We start from the raw sequence: 26,858 nt of genomic DNA, 5'->3' as shown, positions 1-26,858 counted from the left end.
GAATAAAAAGCCCAAATCTCAGAAATTAAGGCACTGCTCTGCAGGCAGTGATGGTTTGTCATCCCTCAGTAAGATGTGAAGCCTGCCTGCCACTGCATGTGAATGCTCTTCCAGCTCACAGCTTAACAGACACACATGGTGGCACAAAGTCACACTCAATAAAGTCAAATGAAAGAAAGGAAAAGATAATTATGGCATCAACACCTCAATCAGCAAAATTCAGCATCATTTATACATGTGGAAATATTAAACTCTATTTGTTCATGACTTAGTTTTCCCTCCTGTTCATATTAGTTCTTTATCTGGTGGTGTAAAGTCACAAGTAATATCCCTTACATTTGGCATTTTGTTTTATTTCCTCTTGTCTGAGCATTGCACCTTCAGGTATTTCAATTATATGTGAAAGATGGGTCTCTTCCTTTTGCTTCACTGTAGATGTTTTGCATTTGCCATTTGAACTCTGTAAATGTATGTTGTCAGCTTTACTTAACTTCAAAAGCTACGTCTGTCTTACCAGACCTTTTGGGTTTTAACCAGCTAAATTTTTTAATCTGTGTGCCTGGTATTTGATAGTCTACTTGAGACATATAATTTAGGATTCCATGAACCTCAGTTAAAAGCTCATGTTCCATCCATGGAGTGGGATTTAAAACACTCAATGGCATGCCAAAAGTAAGCATTATGTTTCTCTTCAGAGATTTTTGTGCCTCCCTTCATCATCTGTGATAAACAACACATTGTGGAGTAAGGTTTATTTCTTACATATCCTTAAACAATTCTATGAGAAAAGCATCTCTAGTTTCACCTCAGCTAAACCTCTGCTCACTGAGCAAATTCTGTATTTCTTTGCACTCATCAATTTTTTCTTTGGTTTCAATTTAAAGAGTCTGCAATTCTTTATGCTTCTCCTGAATTTATTCCTCTTTCGAAATTTTGTTACAAATATTTTTGCCTCAGTATCTTTGTGGCAAATTTGTCCCTGCTGTATTCTGTCTCCCAGATTATTGTAAAAATGACTTGCACCCTTTCTGGGCGTGCATGTTGCAGAATTCTCCTCTCCATGCGCACTGACCCTTGTGTGGATGGACACGAGCAGGAACACTGAGTGCCTCTGTTTTCAGTAAGAGGAGACTTAAGAGCCCTCTAGCAATCATGATCACAGCTCCATAGAGCTGAAGCATTAAGAGGTTCATCTCTATTTGGCTGTCAGTGTGTTCCTCCTGTCACAACAGTGACTGCCTTACTCCTTTGGTGAGGTGGAAGCCCTGTATTTCACTCCTTCCATTACCCTTTGAGCTCCTGCTCTGCCCTTTACTGTCTCATTATCACTGTGCCCATCACAAGAGGGTGATGACATCTGAAACTGAGCAGCAAAGCCTGACACAGAGGTGGATTTGGAGAAAATTCACTGCAGCAGGTGACAATTACAATGAACCTGACTGAAAATTGGCCTGATGTCCTGGGGCATGGCAGAGGCTGACAGCCCAGGGTGAGTGATGCCACGTGTGTGAGGTGTGAAACAGAATGGAACTAAACAAACAGAACGGAACCAAACAGAACCAAACAGAATGGAACCAAACAGAACCAAACAGAATGGAACCAAACAGAACCAAACAGAATGGAACCAAACAGAACCAAACAGAATGGAAACAAACAGAACTGAACCAAACAGAACCAAACAGAATGGAAACAAACAGAACCAAACAGAATGGAAACAAACAGAACGGAACCAAACAGAACCAAACAGAATGGAAACAAACAGAACTGAACCAAACAGAATGGAACCAAACAGAACCAAACAGAATGGAGCCAAAGACAAGGCAGTCACAGGACTTGCTGCTGCTCCAACCCTACCCGAGGAAAGGCTCTTTGTAAAACTGTCTTCTCCTGGGCATCTGCTCCTATGGAATGAGCAAAGTGAAAGCTCAGCTGTGAAAAGGACCTTATCCACCCCTGAAGCATGCTGAACCTGGAATGGGCACAGTAGTCCTGCTGTGTCTCAGCTTTCAGACACATAAGGGTATTTCTGTTCCACGCACTGCCCATACACCTACAGCTGCTTTGTGCTTGATTTTTCCTCATGGAGTTCATTCTTTTTCTGAGGGATTGTCATCCTGCTGCATGAGTAGGCTAAAACAGAATTCCAGATTTTCTGAAACCACTCCATGGGCCTTCACAAATCCTCCTTTACCAGATTGGTTTGCCCTATGCATTTTTCTAGACATCAGCATGATGGAAAACTACAGCACTGTGCTCATTTCAGCCCCCACAGCTGCACAGCCACAGGGGTGGGCTCTAAGTCAGGATCACAGGGTAATGCACAACCTTGAGAACTTCTTTAGATACCAAGGTAATGATATGCATTGGATGCCTATACATTCTACATCACAGCATTCAGGTGTCTTTATGGCTACAGCTGTAAAGAAAGATTTTGAGGCTGTGTCCATTCTCCTCCTGACATGTCAGAGGTCACCTAAAGAGGCAACTGAGCACACAGACAATCTGGACAGGATGAGTCTCTTTGAAACCCCTCCAGAGGAAACTACACCTGCTCCTACCCATGCTACAGCTCTTAGCTTTTCATTGAATAAATAGAGATAAGTTCGTATTTTCACCACACTTTCCAAAGTATAGTAATAAAAATAGGTGATGATGAAATGTTGAATAAAAAACAAATTCTGTTTGATAAGAAAAATGTCCCCTTGAGAGAAAATGTAATGCTGTGATCATAAATCTGCAGCTGGAGCTGAGTGAAAATAAGCAACCTTAGGTCAGGGAACTGCACAGAGGTGGAGGTGGTGTAGATCATCTTATAATTTAGAGGCAATGGTGGCAAAGTGCTTAGCTCTGATGAGGAGAATTATTTACAGCAAGTGCAGAGAATAATCTAGTGATATGTGAGGCTCTGCAGTTACATAAAAGAGAGAGATTACCCTTTGATCCAAGTTTCTGTGCTCTCTTATAGCCCTCATTACAGACGTTGATCAAGCAAGCCTGCTGCATTGCTGCCAGATGAAAGGAGATGAGAGTGATACTCCCTGGCCTCCCCAGCAGCTTATCTATGGGAGCTGTGGAGTTATTTAAATGATGGAACATAGGGCTGTATAAAAAAATGGAGGTGGTGGTGATCACTGCTCCTTGATTCCTCCTTGGAGAATGAATGCAGGGAGTTCTGCTGTGGGAAACCACAACCATTGTTCAGCAATTTTTCATCCTGAAGCAAGAAACCTCTCCCATAAGCATGAATGAGTATACAGATGTACTTTTCACTTATTGAATTATGCTTATTTTGTTCACAAATCATTGTTAGTAAAATACTTTCCTTAAACAGATCACTTTCCTATCACAAGTATAACCAGAGTCATGTACAGGTGTCTGTGGAACAAGATCTCCATTGACTCACTATTCTCAGTCTCAATAAATATACATTCACATAACTGAGACCTAAACATTAAGCCTGAGGATACTGCATGAGAAGGAAGATGAAAAAGAACTGAAAAATGAAATCACATCAAATTCTGAAGATATAACTCTGCAGAATGTATTCTATCAGAGGAGCAGGTTGTATTCACGTCCTGCCCTGACTATTCTGTGGCAATAAAAGCAGTTTTCTTGCAGAGTTTAGCCAGTGCCATTCTGCCATTTGGGGTTTGAATTCTCCCTTGCATGACCTTGTTTCCCTTTCCCAAGTGGCATCAGTCAGGTGGAGTTTTCCAGTGCAGTTTCCCTCCCCAGCCAATGGCATCAGCCCCCCTGAGGTCTCCCTTGTGCCCCTGAGCACATCAACCTCCCCACTTGGACTCTCCTATGGTTGATACTCTGAGATTTATGGGCTTTTACTCATAATGAGAAAGCTTTTCTGAAACTTGCTATTACTGCAGTAATGTGGTTTTTATGATGGCAGGCAAACAATTCAGAATAACTAAACAGGAAATGGATGGATAGGGACAGATTTCCCTTGGAACACTCTGGATTTTCTAATTTGTGTTGATTCACATACTGCTCATACACAAAAAAGAGAAACCTTCTGAATTCTCAGTATAAAGGTGGAGAGCTACTGGTTTCTTTTTTACAGGAACTGCAGCTGCAGAGAAAATTGTCATCAATAAAATGATATATGATCATTTATGCAGCAGAAATAACTAATAGAGCTGAGACTGCACAAAAGTGCAATATTCATCTTACAGAAAGCATTTTTCAGTGAGACTATATGCAAATCAGGTTTTATGCTGCTGAAGATTCTGATTAAACTTATAATTTAGGTTTTAATTGAACTTTTTATTGGATTTTTCACAATAATTCTGCTTCATTTATATAAATAATTAACTGCTGTAAAACAACTTGCCAAAATAAATTCATAAATTCTATGGCGACATTTTTTTTTTATCGTGGTGAATTTCTGCAGCACACAAACACTGAGCACCCTATGCCTGGCTTTTCCTGTGTTCCACACAGGTAATCCTAACAAACCTGTACACAAAGACAGGATTTAACAAAATGCATCTGTAAATGGTGCAAATTATCTCTAATTTTTTTAAAGACAGGAGCAGATACAGACACTAAAAAATTGCAGAACAGTAGAGCCATAAAGATGATTGCTGTCCTGCAGAATAGGTAGCTTGGATAGAGGGGCACATGTGACTGCTTTACTGTCCAGTCCTGGAGTATTGAGTGAGTGCCACTTTACACTAAGCTTTAGGGGGAAAAAAGGCAGCACTGTTGTTCAAAATTAAGATTCAGACTTCTTTTGGTTTTGTTTCTTTTAAGGAGATGGCTCCAAGTTAACTGCTTACCTAGAAATCCTGAATTTATTTACAGTGCTTTAATTCCAGAAAATCCCATCAGCTTCAATGACATAATTCTATTTTTATGCTGGTGTGATTTAGGTCAAATTCTGAATCACTGACTTTTAAATTCCAACTTTAAGGAATTTAATATTTCTCTACATCCAGCAAAATCCTGCTTTACTGCCGACTGTAAACAGTATTTTCACAGATCTGGGTTTTAAGAACTCTATTAATTATGTTCCCTGACATTCCTAATGCTGTACATCCTTTTTGCAGTAAGACAGAAATCCAGCTGTTCGTTCATAACTTATTTACATTACCAAAATTAAAATACAGTCCATACTGCTACACAAAATTTTCAGTAAAGCTGAGCTACAAAGTGCTGTGGTTCAGCAAGTGAGGGACACAGCAGAATGCAGGGAAGAGCCAGTGGGGTTAATATTGCAAAAATGTCCCTGATTTCCAGAAAATTCAGTGTTTTCTAGGAGGAGTCACACAACAAGCAACTGAGCTGTTCCTCTGCACAAACAAAAGAAGGGGAAAACAATCCCAACCCCAAAAAGAAGTTTTTCTTTCCCATCAACTGTTTGAAGCCTCCTGCATGGAATCACTACAGCAAGTTTTGAATGATGTAGGAACTGAAAAGCTCCTGCCCAGCCAGCTGGGAGAGCATTTCAGACAGTGCTTTGTTCACATGCATTGTTTATATGCTCTGCTGTTTGATGTAGTATTTAGCCACGTTAGGAGCACAAAAGCCTGGCAGCTTTTTTATGGATGGGGAATGAGCATTTCTGAGCACTGGAAGTGTAAAAGCAAAGTCTGTTCTGCAGTCTATGGGGGGAGAGAGCAGAACTTAAATTTTTAATCTGCATTTGTACAAAACAAAACTGAGAAGCAAGCAAAATATGTTTGATCTAAAACTAGACAAAATATTCAGATCATTCAAGTGACACTAAAAAATAATAAATAGCCCATATTTCATGAATATAATAATTTTGGAATAATTTTTTAGAATCTGATTGTATTACAGTTATTTTGTCAATGTAATCAAATGCAGTCTTTCAGATATAAAAAATGGAGACAGACACAGAAATTTAGGAATATGACAGAATTCATTATTTACAAAAGAGAGTGTGCATTTTACTTGATTTCTTAGTCTTTTATCCATACAAGTGCTGTTCAATAAGCACATAACTGACCTCATTTTGACTTAGGGACTTTTAATTTAAAATATATTTCAAGCCTACTTCAAAGTTTTCTCATTGAACTGTTTCAGAAGTTCTAAGGATCAGAAACCTGTTATACAACCCTAACAACTTCAAGCAAATCTTTTTTTCTTTTAATTTTTAATTGTGATTCCAAACATTTTTCAAAAGGGGCTTAGCAAAGAACAATAAAATTCCAAAAATGCTAATAAAAGATGCGTGAAAGATATTATTACTGTACAATATTATTAATAATTAACCACAATATTATTTTTACAGGAAATGTCATTATCTAAGCTCATCAGACAGCAAGAAAACTTCCACAGAGGCATTGTAACAATGACCAAAACCAGCACAAGACCCAGACGTGCTCACTGCCAGCAGGGGCTCCCTTCACTCCCTGCACAAAGTGCAGGGTGAGGTCTTGCTGTCATTGGCAGATTTTCCACCAAATTCACTGTGATCATCTACAAAGGCAAACCTCTGAATTAATAACTGAAATTTCATTATCTCCTTTCTAAGATACACAGTAAATATCAGAATTAAAACTGCACAAATTGGCCAGCCCTCAATTTGTTCCATCTACGGCAAACAAAATAATTTCCACACAAAAATTATTTCTGAAGAATATTTGTAATTTATAATAAAGGCATTACTTGCTTCTCTTTTTTTCCTAAATAAATCATAAAGAATTATTTCAATTTATTTGCCACAAACTTGGAAATTTGAAATGAAATTTTTTGGCCATGAGATTTGAACTCAATCTATGTAGGTTCCTCTTTAAAAAAAATATATATATATATCTCCCACTCCCACTGGAAGAAATTAAATCATCTCTAGACTATTCAGACAACATTTTTATTTAGCAGGTCATAAGTGAGATGAACTGAAAGGGAAGCTACTGTATATAAACTTCCAAAAAAAGTCTATTAAGTCTATTATTTCAATTGATATTTCTGTTATGGAATGATTTCATCTTCTCCTCTCTTGACCTCCTACATGTTCAAGTGCAATAGTCTTTCAAATAGCTGTAGTGACACATTTAAAAAGGCAGAGCTGCCCAGCATCATTAGAACTCAGTGGAGTACATAAATATAGTTTCAGAGGCTTTTATTTCACACTCTCACAGTCATCAGAAATGCTTAGAAATAATTATTTAGAAGTGTTTTATCAATGTTTCAGTTGTCTGGGACCCAGTGAAATGGAGATGTATTTGAAATGACAGTGGATTGCAGCAAGGTGAGCAAAATATTTGCAAAAAGGTTCCATAGGAAATTCACTGCAGTCCATGTGGCTTAAACATGACTGTCAGTTATTCAAAATGTCATCTGTACACCCAGAGTGCCTCAAGCTCTGGATTAGCAGCTGATTCATTCATTGTAATTTCTATAAATGCCAGAAGCCATTCATGATCTTTGTTGTCCAAATGCATTTTGTCATAGCAAATCCCAGCAAATAGCTAATATTTTATGTTCTCTTTGATGGAGCTTTACTTTCATGTTAGAGTATCTCATTTTACCTTCTATTAATTGCTCTGGTGTAATTTTTTCAGTTATTGAAAGGTGCCATATTTCAAAAGTATACTTATAAAAGAATTTCTTTCCTCATTCCTTTCAAGCTGCTTCCAAATCAAAGCCCCTTGGAGATAATTCCTCTGGACCTCTGCAAAAGCCCTTTTTTGTGCAGGTCAGAACCAAATGATGAGGGATCCATGTGTCATGTAATGGAACTGCCATTATTGAGAGGTAATGGCATTTAAATGCATTCTGCATTTATGCCACATCTTTATGATGAGCTCAGAATGATTAAAAACCACTTGAAAGCTGCTGTGTGCTGGTGGATGGGTATGAGATCCAGAGTGGATTTGTTTTCTGCTCCGTGGAGCGTTCCCAGGCACTGCAAGGTCCAGGCAGCCGTGAACTGATGGGGCCCAGGGCTGCTGGGCTGGGGGAAGAGAGTGAATCCTCTCAGCAAGAATCACATTACTGCAGCATGGAAAAGTACAAGATACCCCTTTGCAGGGATGGCACCTGGGGGAGATGGGCTGGGGCAACCTCTATTCAATATGGTAACCTTCAACAATATTGATAACTCTGAGAAAATTAGGGAAAAAAATTATACAACAAGTACTTACCTGCCAGTCATTCTGTGAGTAAAGGATCTCAGGCCCAGGTGTGGCAAAAGAAATGAAATCTGCTGCCACTTGTGTTGTGACACTGCAGATCTTAAAATACAGACCAGGTTTAGCACCAGGGATTCAGAATCTAAGCTTTGCTCCAGTTGTGTTTCTCAGTAACATCAACACAGCTTCTGAGCTACTCATCATTCAGCTGAACAAAACCAAGTAAAGGATACTAAGCTATCATTCAGTTTTTAGATATCAAATAATTACAATAAATCTCTGCTTCTGATTTTTTAAAAAATTGGTCTCAGATGCCTCAAAAAATTATATATATATCTCTAAGATATTTACCATGAAAAGAGTTAATTGATTAGGAAGAGGTGCCTGCACAGAAATGAGAGGTACCCTGACATAAAAATCAACAGCAGAACCTTAAACACAACCCAACATCCATGCTGGAAATGACAAAAATGTCTAATTCTGCCCATCAGTTTACACCAACTTCCAATCAGGCCAGGTGCACATGGGGTTGTACACTGCAACCATAAAATCTCCATTTGTCCTCAATCTGAGGACAGCCACGTGCAAAAATCATTTAAGACAGAGTGGTTTTGTTCCTTTCTGCAAAACTTTCTCCTCTGATTATCATCTGAAACTGATTCTAATGTTTCCAAGAACACAAATACACATAGATTTACTCAGGAGCTATCACATTACAGACATCCTGAAAATATGAAGGAAAGCTTAAATCAAAAGGGAGAACTAGAACTGGAAAATATCACTTAGTCAAAAGATGTTTTTCCAGCAATTTAACAGAATCTGCTGTTGTTCAGAGGGTGTAGCACCAAAACACAAATTACCTCTTCTGAAGGCAGCTGGCAGAAATGCTCAATTGTCTGTAACTCAAGAAATGGAAGTACAAGCATCAAAAAGGCAAGGCAAGTGTTCAAAGATATGTGGGCTTCTAAAGAACAACCCATGCCTCATGCTGGATTTCTATTCCTTCTGTTCTTTCCAATAAATTGAGACCCAAATGCTCTTGTTTACCTTTTACATAAGAACAAACAGTACCTCTACCTGCATGAATCAACTTAGAGAAAACTTCAGGAAAGCATTCCAGTTCATTTCAGCACTGTCACCCACCTGCACAGGATAGTTCTTAAGCAGAAACTTTTCAAATCAATGTGCAGGATATACCAAAGACTTTCCTGAAGCAATTCCAGTGAGAATATGCACTTAATATCTGTTCATCAAAGAATGATTATTCTTAGTGAGCTCTAGGCACAGTACATTCCTTTCCTGGAATGTATTATGAAAACAAATGTAATTACATCACTATGTGAATCAAAATCTCTGCATCTGAAAAATATAAGAAAAGCCACCCTACACTTCAAGGAAACACCACGTATTGCAAGCATTCTCAAAAGAAAGACAACTATATTTGAAATTTTCCAGAATCTAGAACAAAGGAATTCACTCACCCAGCTGCTGCCTGTTCTCTCTAATTTCCTAATGAAATAATTTATTTGATAATGATGACACAAAGAGAACTGGTAGCAATATGACCCCTAACAGTTTGTCCCTACACTTCATGTATGACAAGCCTGCATTAGCTCTGTTGAATTCAGTGCAGCAACACCAACATCTGCTCCTTTCCTGTTTGGGAATTATCACATGGAGACACCTAACAGGTTATTAAACTGAGGGTAAGTGAGATAAAGGTGCTTCCAAATGACTCCTCCTGATGTGAACAGTTTCACTGTGCCCCCATACAGTGTTCTACAATTCAAAAGACTGGCTAATTGTCTTACAAGGACTGAGTTTTATAAAGCTCCTCAGAAGAAATGCAAAATTACAGCCTGGTTTAATGCACTCTCTCCATCACTATTCTCCTTGTACTGTCTTCATGAGGTGACAAGTATCAAAATACCCAACCAAGCTGGGACAGGATGGAAAATCCTTGAGAGCAGGTGGAGAACTTCTGGAGACAAACACCCAGACATCAACCCTTGTGAGCAGTGCATGTCAATGTATGAATTGTGCCTTTGATTTTTTTTTACTTGTACCTTTAATTTTTTTATCCTTTTTTTAAATCAATTTATTGTTTGAAAGGATGGTAGGGATAAAGGCAGCAATCATCAGAAACACAGGAGTAAACAAAATTCATCCCTGGGAACTATTTTCACTGAGATCCATTCCATCTTACACAAGGATGATACAACAAAACAATCATGGGAACCTCTCTTCAAATAGAGATAATTAAAGATAATGCAACAATTCCAGGTCTCATTCCTGTCCTCCTTTGTGTAACCTTGACCCCTGTGTCCCAGGTCCCAAGGAGATGCAGGGAGAGGAACCAGCCTGGCATTTATTGGGTCTCATTTTGTTCCTACTGTAGCACTGCTGCAACTCCCTGGGCCTGCTTGGCTCTTGCAGCATCACAGGCAGAGAATTCTTGGTAGGGTTGTGCAAGTTTTGTTTGGCATACTGTAATTTTTAATCAGAGATAGTTTTTTAGTCCTTAGAAAATTAATTAAATTAAAAATGTCATGCTTGAATGTGTCATGTATCAATTTTGAAGACTTAATTATAAGAGGGAATTAAGCTTTGATTAAGCTTTTCTTCTGAGAGCAGTAGCTGTCATTCTCCTTTGTCTTAAAATAAGGGAATCTTTTTGGCTCAGTCTACAAAAATGTCACTCTATTATTTATTCCTGACAACACTGTCTAGAAGTCAGCCTGGTCTGAACACAAACACTGCAGGTACCATGGTCATTTTCTGCATTCTGCATCCTCAGAGAGCCATGGCATTACAGTCTCCTTGTAAAAACTGGAGAAAAAAACAGCACAAGGTGGCAATAACACAACTTTTAGAATCTGGATCAATTTGTTGAGGGAAGGTGACATTTAAAAAAGAAATCTTTTGTCGTGTTACCAGAAAATTCCTATTGGGTTTTTGAGCTTTCAGGCATGATAAAAGTGTGGGCAAGTTGTGGAGACTCTTGTACCTAAATTGACAGAGAAAAATCTAATAAAACTGAGCTAATGAAAATATAAATCAGGAAATTTCAAAATAAGAACTCTTAAAAACAAAGCACTAACTCTAGCTAGAATGGGGGGACGGGGGGATATGTGTACTTCTGAACTCCACACGTAGCCTGCTTCAATCATTTGATGTATTTTCATGAGAGCAAAGCATATCCAAGTAGGCAATGTTCTTAGGAACTTCTGCAAGCCCTCAACACTCAGCACCCAGTAACAAGAATTAAAATGCAGCAGCAGTAGAGGCTTAGTTTGAGCAGTGACTGAAGGCTGCTTAACAGGGAGGGAAGCAACATGCATAGAACAGGACCATTTCCATGGAATGCACATGCCAATCATCCTCCTGGACAGATTCCTATCACCCAGAGTCCTGCCAGGGGTATACATTCATTTTAATCTTGAAATAAGTTGCTACATTTAATTCCAAAATCATTAACGGCTGCCCCTGTGTTAATGTAAATTAGATAGCCCCATAGTTTGGCAGAGGAAATGAAATCTGACTGATGCAAAGCAGAAACACAGAGAGCTTCTGTTATTATTTGTATTATTACAGCAAAGAAAGGGCTCAAATACTGAATTTAGAAAATGGAAATCAAGGCTGCATTTGAACAGACCTGTATTGTTGCAGACAATACTTGTCTGAGAGAATAACTAGAAGGAGAAAAGAGGAGGAAAAGAAAGCACTCTACATTTTATAGATAGGAGCAAAAGTAAAGAATGCAGTGGTTTTATCCCACACAAGTACAGACAAACTAACTGAAACACCTTAGCTGAGAAAACAGAAGCTTAAAGCTTGTTCTTTATTCAAGGGGAAGATCTATGTACAGCAATGTAGAAATGCCACACATTTGTCCATTAACTATTCAGGAAGCCTGAGGCAGCAGCATAACTACCTTGTGTCCCATTAAATATCAGAATTCAGGTGGGATAAATCCAACCCAGAGAGGTTTTTAGATTTGCCCAGGGTCAGACAGGGTGATTCAGCAAAGTAAAGAACTGAATCAAAAACTGTGAGTCCCATGCCATTTCCAAGGCATGGTCCAAAGGCATTTCCAACACCATTAGTGAGATACATAAAACTGAATTCTGAAATGCTCTTGCCTCAATGAAGCCTCAGACAGTTTGGTGAGACCTGGACATGCTGAGAATTCCAAAAAAACTGCACCTTTCTGAAAAACTCCCACAGGGAGCAATTGCAATAGAGCTGGTCTTGTAGCCCCCAGGTAATTGCAAAGTGCCTCAGAGCACAGACACAGCTTGCATTCATTTTTCCATTTGTGCATTTCCATGTACAAACCCTCAGGGCCCAGCTTGCCAAAGACAGGCTGCTCACCAAGGAGGCAGGTCCAGCCCTCAGGAAGGGGGCAAATGTCCATTTGGACTCTGTGATTTCTGCCTGGACTTGTTAACCAGGGGAAACTCCCCAGAAAGTGAAGAAAATAATGAAGTGTTACTGCTCCCCCAAAGCCTGCTGTCTCTGAGGTACTTGGAAGGGATGATTGATGTCTGAAAGAAGGAGCTGACACTGCCTGTCATTGATGCCTGTCTTATTTCTCCTGCTTTACTTTTCCTTGGAGTGGGCATAGGAAAAGTTAACTCTGCAATTGCACAGAGATTATACAAGCACAGGAGGAGGAGGAAGTGATACACAAAAATAAACCCATCATAAGAAGAAAAAAATTATCTGAATGCAACCTACCTAAATGCTGACTTATTTACTTCAGTGTCCAGCCTATTTGGATTGTTACCTTCTCAGAACAATGGACAAACTCCCACAATGAACCTGCTCAGGAGCTACCACCACATGACATTCACTGTCTCCTTGGTCCACTCATATGAACATTTCAAGTTCACACTGAACTCCAAATTCTAGGAATCACTAAAATTAGAAGATGCTTCCTCTAAACCCACCAAATGCAAGATACAAACAATTTCACTTTGTAATCCAACTCTTTAGTACTTCAGAGAAAGGTGACAGACAATTCTCATTAATCTCCTCAAGTGTTTGCTTGTGGCTAAAGGAGGGAATTAAGCAGATGAAGGTCAGGTCTGTATCTGAACAGCCACTGTAAATGACCTGCAATACTTCCAGCCAAACACTTAACATTCCAGTCAAGCAGAGGAAATGATCACAGTATAGAAGGCTTATGACAGAAATGGCTTTGCAATATTTATATTTAACAACCCCAAATAAAAAATAACATACAAAGTACAATGCTTCATTTGCCATTCTGTGCATGCCCTCCCCAGAGCAGCCCACAATAACACAGGGATGCAGGATGCTCCATATCAGAGCAGAAGATTGTTCTGTCAAGAGCAGCATCCTGCCTGCATTTCAATGATGGGGAAAGTATGCCTTGGTGTGGTTTGTATTATAATTTTTCAAGGTTATTGAGTACTTCTGGATCCTTCTGAATGAGAAATGCTATGCAAACACTGATAAATAATTTGATTATATATATGCAGCTGTAATTTAGTACTAGAGGGAGATAGGCCATGGAGTCCAGTTAAAACTCTTGGAACTCAGAAGAAAATTTATTTTTTTGTCTTTGAGCAAATAAGCCAAGTGGGAGAGCCATGAAATCATTAAATCATTCTATTTTTTTTTTTTTTATTTAGAAATCTATTTTTCCTGAATGAAGGCTTTGAGGAAAACTGATTTAAATACAGTGAGATACATTGCCTTTTAAAATAAATAAATAAGTACAAAATTTAAAATAACCCATGATATCAGTGTTTACTCGATCTTCTTAGGTAAATTCCAGATTATTTTGATATGTGCACATTTTCAAGCAACTTTTGGGTTTCCCAATGCACTGTCACACACAGAGCACAGCTCAGATTCTCCACACTGAAATCAATTCTGAGCTGAGGGGCACAGCCTACATGGCAGAAAGAGGTATGAATTATGTACCTGCTTAGCCTCACTTCTGCTTTTGGCTTTATGTTTGTAAATCTATACTAAACAGATTAAATGAAATGTGTTTCAAAATGCCAGGTGGGACCAGGTGGAGCAATACCTTGGGCAGGCTTTGGAAATATTTATTCAATGGAAAATGAGAATAAGTATATTGGTTGACCTTCTTTATACAATTATTCTGTCATGCTGACAACAGGAGGCATCACTATCTGCCCCAGAAGAAAGTAAAAAAAACCCCAATTTTGTCAAATATCCAACCAGAACTTCAGGATCCCTGGCAAGCAGGGATGAGCCCTCTCAAAGGCAGAGGACAAGGCAAGCAATGGTACCTGGACTCTCTACACTTTCTCATATTTTTCATGGGTCATGGGCAAATTTCCTACTCTGAGACTGTTTCCCCATCCATTCAAACAGGTCATTGAGAGCTTTATTTAGGACTTTCTTGAAAATACCTTTTTAATCAACCCAAATCTAGTTTCATGCAAATATTTTACTATTCCAACAAACATTTGCTGAACATCATTGCTGTAATTTCAAACCCTGTTTTTCCCTGCCTTGAAAGAAATATGACAACACCATTCCCTTTTGAGAGACATTTCATGTATTTTTCTCACTTTCTTGGCTTCTTCAAGGTACTACATTATTCATTTCAGTATTTATCTATTTTGCTTTCTTATTTTTACACTGTCCTTCACTCCCTCCAGTCACATGAGACTCACATTTATCAGGTTCTCACACACACACTTAAATCTTAATCAAAGAGACCTCAGATGCATAATGCTCTAAAAACATCCAAATTCCTCCTGTGAGCACAGTTTTAACACAAAGTTTATGTGAAACCTTATTGTAGCACTGGGGGTACCACTGCTCTTATTTTAACCATGAACATTTGTGTTCTCCAATCCAGTTATCCTGGGGAATCATAATGCCTCCCCTCACCTTCCCAACTTTGCTTAGATGTGATGAGGCCCCATTTTGCAGGCAGGCATTATGTATTCCACTGGCTCCAGTATTAATTTTTCTTGCTGTCAATGGGACCTCTACAAATTAAAGAGCTATGCAGAAATGAAGCCATAACAGCAGACGCTGGCATGACTTTCAGATACCACAAAGAAAATAAATGAAACCATCCAGCAGTTCTGACAACTTGATAACACAACATATCTACCTCAACCAAGGTGTGGAACTTGAAATTACTTTATCCAGCAGTGACCTCAGTGCTTTTTCATGCAAAGCCAGACACATCACACCTAAACTGCAAATGACAAGTCATTGCTAATTAAACCATAACCCATTAGTAGTCATAAACACAATAGCAATAGATTTGGAGTTCAGTGACACTAGCTGGAATATACAACATACTTCCAAATGTGGAGTCCATCACAAATTAAAATTTTTAAGCCACATAAAAGAAAACACCTATTTGTTCAACACAGAAAAAAAAAACAAAAACAAAAAAAACCCAAATTCTCCCCCCCCCCCCAAAAAAAAACCACCAAAACAAAAAAAAATCCATAGCTTATCCTTACAATATTCAAAGAACAGTGAAATTACACCTTTCTCTGTAAGGAGACATTCTGAAAAGTAAGGGCCTTGGTGAGAACTTTCTGTCACTGCATTGGCACTGTGGCTCACTCAAAGAAGCAGAGGTGGTTTCAGAGATCCTGGCCAGTTCTGATTTTTCTCTGTGGCCATCTGCAGTACTAGTGTGGTGACTTCCTGATGTCAGAGCAGGGGATATTCATGGGTCTGGCAGTTTTTTAATTGAAAAAGAATAATGAAATAAAAATCAACTTAATTTTTATTACGGAGTGCCAGTTCATGATAATGCCCATCCCTTGTGATTTGAACCCTGCATTTTCCCAAGGGATTTGCTTTAAGCATACTCATAGCTTTTTCCAGTTAGAGGAAACATTATGGTACACAAGAAAAGCATATGTAATGTGGGACTGACCTTTACCTTAACCTTTCTGAGCTCTGCTTTCCTCACTGTTTTTTATTCTGACTCTGCAGCACTTCAGCTCACACCATCCCTGAGTTTTTCCTCTTTACCTTGAAGGTTTGAGTTTGAATAAAAAATTTAAACATTTGAAATGAGATATAGCAACCTTACTCAGGTTCTGTGTAAAAATGGTAGATTTATCATACAAAAAACATGATGCTGGATGCCAGAAAGCCTCAGAGAGAAGACTACAGCATCTTGGTATTTGGCAACAGAGGAAAAGTAATGATGTTGTAACATGGAAGCTGAGCATCCTGGTACTATGCAACAATATATGAATCATCTGTTATGGAGTAGAGAATGAGAACTGGATTTGATTTTTCAATACTTAAATATGACAAGTTCTCTTTTCAGGCAAGCACATAAAAAAACCCAACCTATCTAGAGCTCAGAAAAGAGATGGGTCTTCAAGTGAATGCTTTTCATTTTGTTATGTCTCTAGCAAACTCTGCCAAACCCAAAGAAAGATGTTTTAAATGTTTCTATATGACAATACATGACATTATAATAGAATACATCCTTCATTTCAGTGTTGTTTCATCGTTCTAGAAAAGAAGATTTTTATTATTGAGGGAAAGGACCAACAAATCCCATCCCTTGCTTAAGAGGTCAAAACCTCTTACTGAGTATATTTGTATATTTTTAAGCGATGAAGTAGGCAATGGTCCCAGCTGCCTCTCACCTTCATTTGCTAATCATATGAAGAAAAATTTAATTGGCTTTTAAGATGCACCCTTTTCTGCTGCAGTGGGTAAGGGTTTGCTATCCAGTTTAGGAATGCAGAATAAAGACATAGAGAAGACTTGTACTATTTATCCAGGACAGCAATGAAAATCTCAGCTACCTATTACCAGATGTGGTTTACAGATATGCCATCTTAATTTGGGAATATTTACAAAAAACTTTTCTTATTTCAGTGTCCCTGTAGGATGACATTAATAATTAGTTTTACCAGCAGTACTCCAAACTCATTTTTCATTTTTATTACGAGTAGTACTCACTGAACACCAATTTTCAGAGTTTTCATTAGGTCTGGGAACTGTAGGACAGTGGTATTCCAGCAGAAGAAAATTTCTATAACTCAGAAATGCAGTGGCACCAACAGTCCTGCTGGGAATCTGGTTTCATGCAGGCTTGGAAAAGCTCACACACACACCCAGTGTCAAACAGGCTTTGCTACAGCAAAAACCCTCTGCAAAATAGGCAGGGACTGTTTGGTGTTGGGGTCGAGGTGAGAGATGAGAATCTGACTCCAAGTTCTCAGAAGGCTGATTTATTATATTAATTATGTTATGTTATATATATACCAAAACTATACTAGAGAGAGAGAAAGGATACATCAGAAAGGTAGAAAGGAATGATAATAAAAACCCATGACTGACCAGGGAGTCTGACACAGCTGGACTGGGATTGGTCATTAATTAAAAACAATTCACATGGAACCAATCAAAGATGCACCTGTTGGTAAGCAACCTCCAGACCACACTCCAAGCAATCAGATAATTCTTGTTTACATTTCTTTTCTGAGGCTTCCCAGCTTCTCAGGAGAAAAATCCTGGCAAAGGTCTTTTTCAAAAAATATTATGGTGACAAGGGACTAGGAAGAAAACTGCAAAAAATCAGAGAAATTACTCATGCTGCTAGGAGAGAGGGAAATGAAAGCCAGAGCTGACAGTCCAGTGCCTTTTCCAGAGCTGACTCTGTTGCTTTAATTCACACATGGTGCACAGCACCTCTCCGGTCCCTGATCCTGTGTTTGGCTGGTGCTCTCTGACCTGTCCCTCCCCCATGTGCAATGCATGAAATGACTGATGGCTCTGAACACAATGCTTCCATGTGGCTGAGCACAGCCAAAACATTTAGGGTGCTGTTGTAAATAAAAATAATTATTTAAGTCTTACTGATTAACAGATTAAAGCTGCTGTTGTACAAGGGTCTGAAAACAGATTGCATTTTCCATGGAATAAATCTGTTTGAGTTCTTGGCCTTTAGGGACCTTTGCTTTTTTTTTTTTTTTTTTCCTTTTTGGCTTTTTTTAATCAGTACCATTTAGCATTTTCTCAGCTTTTAAAGCTGAGTTGTTTAGCCATGCATGACATGCTTCCAATGGTAAGTTAGCATAACAGCACATGTTTTTCCTGCTCATTTGGATTGTAAATATTTGTACTGCTTGCTATCAACAGCTTTGCAATTCTGTACCAGGCTGCATATATTTTTTTAAGGACATTATAAATAGAAGTAGATTCCACATTTATACATAAATATATTTAAATAAAAATGGCAAAACAATCCAAGTATAATAAGGAATAGTTTAATTTTCAGGCATGGGCAAGTCTTGAAATTGAAAGATTTAGGATGTTTGTGGTTCAGGTGCCCACATTAAAACATTAACTTTCATTGACAGTGGCAGAAGCTGGCAGATGTTATTTTGCTTGTGCTAACTCAATAAACGCAGGTCAAACCCAGTTAATAAATCAGCCATCACTAAGTGTCAAGCAATTCTGTTACTCAGAGAAAAGACAGGTGAGGAACCTGGCTTGTGCTTATCTGTCACTCAGACACATCTCCAGCTGCCATCCTCAGAACACAGAGGAAAAACAGGAGTTCTTTTCTCTTTTGGTCTCACCCAGGAAGAGACACTCCGGCTCATGCCCTGTTGCTCACATCACAACAGGATTGATTCAGCCCATTTTTAGAAAACTGGCACCCAGGGTGTGCTCTGGGCAAAACTTGGGCAGCAGGGAGGAATCTCACCCTCACAGGAGGGCTTCCATCAGCATCTGAAGGATAACTGGCAATTATTGCAGGATGACCCCAATGCAGCAAATCATGTGCTCTGACTCAATGATTCAGGAGGCTGAACAAATGCTTTATTAAGCTATTCTATATTACACTAATACTATACTATAACTATAGTAAAGAGGTACTACACTAAAAAGATACTAAAGAAAAACCCAAGACTGTCTGAGACAGTCAGGACACAGCTTTGACCCAACTGGCCAATCAGTCCAAACAACCATCTTGGGTAAACCATCTCCATAACACATTCCACATGTGCCAAACAACAGGAGTAACAAGCAGAGTAAGAACTGTTTTCGTCTCTGAGCCTCTCTCTGCCTTCCCCAGGAAAAATCCTGGGAGAGAGAATTATGTCTCTCTCTGTTCAGAGAATGTGAATACCACAGGCAAGAACAATAATTTTAACCAAAATGGCTTCTTAAAACAGGTACTTACACAAATCTTTATATTAACAACTAATAAGATCTTTATATTAACAACAATTACTCACCTCTCTCATGTTCAGCAGCCATCTCCCATGGTGGACAAGTGGCAGCACTGATACAGAGCCTAATTCACCTGCTCAAAGGCACATTTCCTCTATGTGACAGCGCTGACTTCTGCGAGTACTGACTGGTGTAGAATTTATGAATCCTTTTGCTGACTCCTCAATTATCCCTGCTCATTACTCATGTTTGGTTTTCCTCAACCAAAGTGAGGCATGATGGATTTCTCCACAGTTAAACATGGAAACTGTGTGGTCCTGACCTCACAGATTCACATCTGGCCCTTTTTTCTCGTGATTTACTGGGAGTGGAATCAGGCTGGGTAACTGCTGATCACCACCCCACTGATGGCTAAATCACTGTGGTAGAAGTGTGTGCTGACTTAAAATTTAATAAATGTTTTGGCAAGAAATCACAGAATACTCTTATCAGAATACTCTGACCTGCATTACTTCTGCCATGAGCCCTCCTGATCACACAGGTTCTGTCATGTGTCTGGATTTCTATCTAATAATGCTTATAATGGATAGATTTGGAGGGCATAACCACAGCTACAGTCACTGGGAGTGCTGAGGCTGGGGCACAGAAAACAAAGGCATCCTCTGGACAATAAAATGAGGGTGGTTAAAGAAAAGGGCACAAAAATATTAATTAGTGTTACTTTACAGGTTCAGAAATTACTTCCCAGTGGAGATGAGTGGGCAGTTAATCCCTCCCAAGCTGTTTGGGTTCTTTTGCTAATCATCAGCTGTATAAAATGTCACTTTATTAGCTATGTGCTTCCCTCAGGTTTCATGAGTATTTTTCATTAAAAGCCAACTTTACATTGCTGTTATTTGACTGAAAACCTTAAACAGTAGCAAAGTTCACTGTTGGACATAACAATGAAGAACTCACAGCAAAATAAGTGTGAGGGAAAAATCCCCAGAAGCATCATGATGGTCTCTAAATTTGTATTTAGTCTCTCAAATAGCAAGAATGATTTGAACAGGTTGTAACAGCTCTTAGCAGAATTGCACATTTCCATTAACAGCCCTTCCAGCACCAGGGACCAGCACTGCTGCCTGATGGAACTTTGCAGTGTACTGCAGCTGCCACAGGGTTAGATTCCTAATGTTTAGCTTGCTCCAGATTTGCCCTTTTTAAGCTACAAATCACTTTTTTCTGTTGCCTGAAGTCATAGATGGACTATTAAACAGGTGCTGCAATGTGTGCTGTGCTCTACAAACCAAACCACAGAAGCTGAGGTGTCACCTCTGCCCACAGACCTGGGAGCCTCCCCATTGAATGATGAGCACAGCAAAGAGGGAATGCAGCAGGAGGGGCTGGGAATCACACCAAGCATGGCACAGAAAATCAGGAATCACACCCAAGCATGGCACCGAAAATCACCTGCACAGCCACAGACAAAGAGCTCCACCACAGTGTAACTGCTTGTAGACATTCTACAGTAAATCATGTCCCTCTGCTCTCTTTCTTCCCAGGACCAAGTTTGTATCTGCAGGAGATGCTCTGCTGGAAGGGTTCAGCAAAGAGCAGCAGTGGTTTGAGATGATTTGAGCATTAAACACCTTTCAGATTGCTCAAAATCCTAGTTAAGCTCTCACCCTAAGTACTCAAAAAATGACCCAAACATATCTGATACTATTTGAAAGTATCTGGAGGTCCAAGCCCAGAAATATGCATTTGTTTACTACATAAAAAAGGCTGTGGTTTACTACAGATTATACTAATTCATCCCCACACAGACTCACAGCTCTGGCTGGAACCAGAGAGGCATCCAGGGTGTGAGGACATGGGGACAGACCCAAGCAAGGTGCCAGCTTTGATTAGAGCAGGGTGCAGCCTGTGAGGAGAACAGCCCATTCCCCACAGCTGCAGGAGCCCAGGACTGCACTGTGGGACCCCAGCCTGGGGCAGCTCCCCAGAGCCAAGGGGGAACTGCCCAGTGCCAACTGCCAGGATTGTTGTGCCCCAAACAGGAGCAGTACCTGCCCAGTGCCAGCTGCCAGGATTGTTGTGCCCCAAACAGGAGCAGTACCTGCCCAGTGCCAGCTGCCAGGATTGTTGTGCCCCAAACAGGAGCAGTACCTGCCCAGTGCCAGCTGCCAGGATTGTTGTGCCCCAAACAGGAGCAGTACCTGCCCAGTGCCAACTGCCAGGATTGTTGTGCCCCAGACAAACAGGAGCAGTACCTGCCCAGTGCCCAGTGCCAACTGCCAGGATTGTTGTGCCCCAGACAAACAGGAGCAGTACCTGCCCAGTGCCCACTGCCAGGATTGTTGTGCCCCAAACAGGAGCAGTACCTGCCCAGTGCCAACTGCCAGGATTGTTGTGCCCCAGACAAACAGGAGCAGTACCTGCCCAGTGCCCACTGCCAGGATTGTTGTGCCCCAAACAAACAGGAGCAGTACCTGCCCAGTGCCCACTGCCAGGATTGTTGTGCCCCAAACAAACAGGAGCAGTACCTGCCCAGTGCCAACTGCCAGGATTGTTGTGCTCCAGACAAACAGGAGCAGTACCTGCCCAGTGCCTCACTGCCAGGATTGTTGTGCCCCAAACAAACAGGAGCAGTACCTGCCCAGTGCCCAGTGCCAGGATTGTTGTGCCCCAAACAGGAGCAGTACCTGCCCAGTGCCAACTGCCAGGATTGTTGTGCCCCAAACAAACAGGAGCAGTACCTGCCCAGTGCCCACTGCCAGGATTGTTGTGTTTCAAACAGGAGCAGTACCTGCCCAGTGCCAACTGCCAGGATTGTTGTGCTCCAGACAAACAGGAGCAGTACCTGCCCAGTGCCTCACTGCCAGGATTGTTGTGCTTCAAACAGGAGCAGTACCTGCCCAGTGCCAACTGCCAGGATTGTTGTGCTCCAAACAAACAGGAGCAGTACCTGCCCAGTGCCTCACTGCCAGGATTGTTGTGCTTCAAACAGGAGCAGTACCTGCCCAGTGCCAACTGCCAGGATTGTTGTGCTTCAAACAGGAGCAGTACCTGCCCAGTGCCAACTGCCAGGATTGTTGTGCCCCAGACAAACAGGAGCAGTACCTGCCCAGTGCCAACTGCCAGGATTGTTGTGCTCCAGACAAACAGGAGCAGTACCTGCCCAGTGCCAACTGCCAGGATTGTTGTGCTCCAAACTGCCTGGGACCTGCCTGGGCTCACACACAAGCTGAGATCATGAAGTCTGAGGTAATTAAAAGACAAATATTTGCAAAAAGTTTAAAAGAATATTTTCAGGCAATTTTGTTTGTTTGTTTTTCTGCAACAGATTTTTAGCATGGCAGTGCTGTCCTTCACCTCAGCCTCCTTTCCTGCACCATTCCCTGGAACCTTTACTACTCCCTCAGGATGGCATGGCAGGTCCTCAAATCCCACAAACGTTGTTTGTGACTGCCAAATGGGACTTGCTCTGTCACAGACTAAGTCTCTGAGGCTCCTTTTGAAGTCTGCAATTCTTTGAGTTCATTTTTAAATGCAGCCATCCCAGAGGAAAATCTTCAAATTGTTGTCAGGACAGTGATGGTCCTTTGTGATGCTACAAAGCCCAAAACTCTGCCTAGCAGGGATAAGATGCTTCATATGTGTATGTACTGTATCTGCCATCCCAGTCTCATTCTGCATCAATGGAGAGTGAATACACAGCTAACAGTAAGAAAATATTATTTTTTCTTTCCCTTCTTTCATCATTTTTCAAGCAAAAGTTAAGCCCAGTGCTTCTTTTCTAAGTTAAGGTGGTTTTAACAGTTAATAACAATAAATTACTGAAGGAAATGCATAACATGCCCAAGGAAAAAAGCAAGTTACCACTGATACATATGCCTAATTCAGTAACAACACAGGTTTTACAAAATGCTTCAGGAAACAACAAGAGCCTTTCACCTTCCTTGTAGCCTGAAACAGTTTACTGCAGATATAGTGTAGGAATATGCTAAATATAGGAAGAGAAGATATCATCATATGGTTGTCTTAATTAGGACCCTGAAAGCCCAAGCAGTGGAATTTTAAGACTATATACTGACATTTTAAGCCTATGCATAATGAATATTTAAACAATCCTGTGAATTACCTGCCTAGAATTAGAATTACAGCCTTTATTATGACCAGTGATACTCCTATTAGCATGGGTTTAGACAGTGCAATTTTCAACAGCTCTGTGCTATAAAAGGCTGCTCTGTCAGGTGTAAGTGAGCCTCAATTTCACATGAAGAATCACAGACATTTAAGAAATTATCTCATAGCAGTTATCACCTCATGTGAGAGTGCAACAACACATTTCCTCTGCACTCCTAAAGACACCAGAGTGGCAAAATTTGCTTGAAAATCACACCTTAAGGATAGATAGATGCAGAGAGAAAACACACACACTAAAAGGGGATTACTGTACATACAATATTCAAATGGCCCCTTGACAACAGCCAGGGCAAATAAATACCTGTAATGAATCATGCACAGCCCACACCCCTCTCCCTGTGTGAGGCCAGGGCAAGTGAGGCCCTGAAGAAGGAAAGTAAACAGGGCACTCTTACTGCACTAATTAATATTTAGTCAGCTATATTCTGCTATCCATCTTTCAGCCTGTGAAGTTCCTGTCCTTGTTCCCCAGGACATCCTGGACTACAGGGATGGATTAATACCCTGGGAAATGTTTGCTAGTGTTAATTGTAGTATTCAGTAACAATTTGGAGCCCAGCCTTGATTGCTGATAGTGTTTCTGCTGGGTACAGAGGTTCAAATTCTCTGGAAAGTTGGTTTATAGCCTCTAAAGTCCACTAAAAAGATAGAATTCAGAAGAAGTTCCAATACAAGAGATAGCAGTTGTTATGCAGATTTACACTGTAAGAGAAATTAATGTTGCAGATAAATATATCAGTTAAAGAAGAATAATTTTTACTCCCAGCATTCTCTAGGAATACTGCTGTCTTTTCCTTTCTCCTCTTTAATGAATCTATTGAAGCTGAGATTTTCTGCTTTAGAGCCAGAAAATGCAAAGGCAGAAGAATTCTTTTTACTTCTGTGTCTTAAATTCAAGTTTAATATATAATTCTGGGCAGTGACAGCAACTCTTGAGCTTTAGCCTTAAGATTTTGGCAGTTCTTTTATTGGTAAAATTGCTGCTTCCTCTTCTGAATATAGACTTCTGCTAGTGTAGTTTCTTACTAGTAAAGCAGTAACTTTTCTCTGAGTACATATTTACCAAGCTGTGGCTAAGTTTGTCCAAGTCTATCCATCTACACCACAGTGTCCACAGCACAGTCGCTCACCTCAGTCTTAGGGATTTTAAAATATGTTTAATATCACTTTTTATCACCTCATTCTGCAAGCTTTAACACAATGACTGAGGAAGGGCAATTCTCAGAACAAAATGAACCTGAATCATCCATTTATGAAAAGGAAAATGATGCCAGCCATACTTCATCACTGGCAATTAAGCATAATTTCTGGTGCCAGAAATAGGAGCAAAGAGATTTAAAGACAGACAAGAGAACTGGCTTCATCTCCCAGGCACTTTGAAAAATTTACTTTTAAAATTACAAGCTCTTTGCCTGGATAGTTACCTGAGTCCAGAAACACAAAGCCAGTCAGGCTTTCAAAATACTGTCCTCAACCTCTCCTTTCCTGTAAAGGTTGTGGCTTCTATCCAACACACATAAAATCAAGTCGGTATCTTGTGGAGGGAAAAAGGTTACTTTTTCCCCTAATTTACTCTAAAATTCTTTTTCCTGTTACTGAATCTTGCTTGTCATCTATTCTTATCCATTAAACACACTCCAAAACTGCTGCAGGAAGGCACACACCTCACTGTGGACTGCCTAAGAGCAGTAGCTCAGACTGCTCTGAAACACCCCAGTCCTAATGGCTAAGCACCTTTTAGCACCAAAACTAAAACAAAATAAAATAAATGCAGGCTTAGCATATTTCCTATCACTTGCAATCAAGCAGCTCATGTAATGTTCTCTGTGCTGGAGAGCACAGAGAGTTTAAATGAAATCTTCCTTAGCAGATCCTCTCATCTCCATCAGTGCCCAAGCAGCACTGGGGGCACTCTGAGGGAGCTCCTAATGCTAAAACCCTGAGGCATGAAATGGAAGTCACAGGCTGTGGCTGTCCTGGAAGTGTGTTTCACATGCCCACTGGAATCTGATCCTTTGGCAAAGTGGCAGCAACTTTGGGAGCTGCTGAAGCAGAGAATCTCAAAGGCTGCAACCTCATTCCAGCTGAAAAATCTGTTAATTCCAGCTGCACTCTAAGGGCACAGTGGGAGTTACCACATGAAATCCATTACTTATCTTAACACCTTCTCAATATGCCCCTAAATTCAACATATTTATGCTTTAAAGTCTTTGATGGGCATTGATAAGCATAAAGCTAATGAAGCTAAAGGTGCCAAAGAGAAAGGAACAAATGGCAGGAAGAAGGAAGAGAAGAATATTCCTATTCCTGCTCATTGCATTTCAGTGATGCCAGTCACTGAGAAGTTTGGAAATGACATCTAAGAAATAATCACATTCTTGGCCATGCTGTACCACCAACAATACATTTTGAAAGATTAGGGAAGGTCAATTTGCAATAAATTCCAGGGTATTTAATTATGTGCCAAGAAGAGTTGCTAGTTTTAACCGTCATACTTGTAGCTTTACCCCTCTGGTAAAGCCAGAGATGGTAGAAGGATGGGAAATATCACTCCAAAATCACATGAGCTCTACTTGGCCTTGAGAAATTACAATAATTAGTGTTCATACACATACACATATGTCAGCAGAAGCTTTGCATGTCTAACTATGTTTGAAATATAAATAGCAATAGTGAAAAATTAACATACCAGTCTCAGGAGCCCGTGTGTGCCTTCTGCTTAACTGTGGCAACATGGAACATAAAGATCCACAAATTTAGAGCACCATCTGGAAAAGTCCCATTAAAAATATTCTTAGATGTTAAGTCCCTAGAAAGCAATGAAAGTACTAATAAAAAGTACAAAATTATTATTGTGTATAAGAAAACAGAGCATATTCAGAAAGACTTGTGAAAGGACCTTGACAGGGACAGAATAATTAATATGAATTACTAGTTTGTAATCTATTAGTGTCATAGTCATGGTTCCAACTTACAGCATTTCTGCTTCTTTAGGCAGCCCATAACTTATGATCTGATTTGTTCCCAATTCTTTGTCTCTTGCTCTTTTCCTGACATCTTCTGGACTTCTGGTATTTATTAATTAATTGAGTTCTTTCATTTAATAATATCTTTACAGTTGTCCATATCCTGTTCCAGGACTGAAATACATTCATCATGGATAAGAAGCCTGCAAGATAAAAGAACATACTGTGGCTATGTATTTTTTTGAAATCTGTGGTGAAATAACACCTTTATGGTTGGCTATCAGGGACACATACAACCACTTCTAAAAGAAATAAAGATAGATTTTTTTTTTCCTGAAAATGGAATTTCATTGTCAAGGGCATACAATGACCCATGACTCCATAGGAAATATTAATACAT

General features: G+C 39.9%; 1 long non-coding RNA gene across 1 annotated transcript in view; it reads right to left on the bottom strand.

Annotated features, from left to right (window-relative positions):
- Nucleotides 1-26,642, bottom strand: part of LOC143695230 (uncharacterized) — a 234,744-nt gene extending 208,102 nt beyond the window's left edge. Inside the window, exons 1-2 of the long non-coding RNA XR_013184310.1 lie at nucleotides 26,468-26,642; nucleotides 26,182-26,260 (exon numbers count right to left, since the gene is read on the bottom strand). This is a non-coding gene — a long non-coding RNA (uncharacterized LOC143695230). The remainder of the gene's footprint in view (nucleotides 1-26,181; nucleotides 26,261-26,467) is intronic.
- Nucleotides 26,643-26,858: the final 216 nt, after the last annotated feature.

Source organism: Agelaius phoeniceus, chromosome 14 (genome assembly GCF_051311805.1).
Source record: "Agelaius phoeniceus isolate bAgePho1 chromosome 14, bAgePho1.hap1, whole genome shotgun sequence".
NCBI lineage: Eukaryota > Metazoa > Chordata > Aves > Passeriformes > Icteridae > Agelaius > Agelaius phoeniceus.
Note: the sequence above shows the minus strand (reverse complement) of the source record. Positions and strands in the feature narration are given on the sequence as shown.